The following is a 1,358-nucleotide window of genomic DNA, read 5'->3' on the forward strand; positions in this document are numbered from 1 at the left end:
CCGGCGATGAGAGGGGAGAGACGGATGCGATGAGAGGAGAGACGGATGCGATGAGAGGGTTAAAAGGGTAATATGTCAAATAAGTCAAGAGGGAGTAACTTATCAAAAACAACTTATTACCGGTTTGGCACCGGTATAAGCAGTTTTTTTTTTTCACATCCAAACACTCAAAATAATTTATCGACGGTTGTGGACTGAAATAAGTTGATAAGCACCTTAAATAAGCTTTCCCAAACACCCCCTTAGTGTCTGAATTCTGTCGTAGTGGTGCTGATGGCAAGAAATAAGGAGGCATGCGTACTTACAAAATATACACCAACGACTATAACAAGCCCATTAAGAAAAGCAGAAAATGCATTCAATCCCAGCCATCTAACAACTGAAACATACAATTCTACAATCAGGAACCAAATATATTGAAAACAGAAAGTTTTGAGAAAGCGGATTACTTGAAAGAATGATGTATACGACTGCAAATGAAATCGATTGGGCATGGGAAGATGGCATTCCGGGGCCGGAACTCACTTCAGGATCCGGCCGATCCTGGTATATAATCTGCTTTAGAGCCAACGATAACGCGATATTTAAAACAGAACCAAGAACAGCCCACACTGCTACTGCTACATTATCATGCCTCAACACAATAACTCCATAAGTTGCAGCAATGCACCATTTACTCTGAAATCAAACAATAATTACAAGTTTATTCATCAATAGAGAACTCAATTCATTTCAAATATAACCTAATTTCAATGCAATTGTTCATCGTTTTTACAGCCGATTTTGAACAAAAGTGGAAAGAGGAATTGTATGAGAAATGAGGAAGACGAACCAATCGATTAAGAAGAATGTGGAGCAGACCGGGCTTTGGATAGTAGGAAACGCCGCCGTCACCATCAATCAAAGCTTCCAGTTCAAAACTGGCATTCATCCATTTATCATCGATCACAACTCGATTGTCGAAAGGCCTCTCTACCATCGTCGTCTTAAGAGGTTGGAAATGAGGGTTTGGAGAAGAATGGAGTCGCATTTGGGGGTGAGTTAAAAAATGGTGGTGGGTTTAGGGAAGGATGAGGATGTCTCCACCGAGTCTGATTCAATTTATACAACGAGAAGTCAATATTTTCATACAAAATTTAATTTCATCTCCAAGTTTTTTGGTTTTAGATGTTAAAATATTTACTATAATTAGTAAATTATTGTTTTTCTTTATTTTAAAGGTTGTATTATTAATTATTTTATTAAAATATTTAAGATAATTAATAAATGACTATTTTTTTTCTAAATATTTAATTTTAAGAATTTTTATTAATAGAAATAATTAAAACAAAAATTAATTTATTTTTGGAGAGATTTCA

This window comes from Cynara cardunculus (assembly GCF_001531365.2).
Source record: "Cynara cardunculus var. scolymus isolate 2C chromosome LG 1, CcrdV1, whole genome shotgun sequence".
NCBI classification, from domain to species: domain Eukaryota; kingdom Viridiplantae; phylum Streptophyta; class Magnoliopsida; order Asterales; family Asteraceae; genus Cynara; species Cynara cardunculus.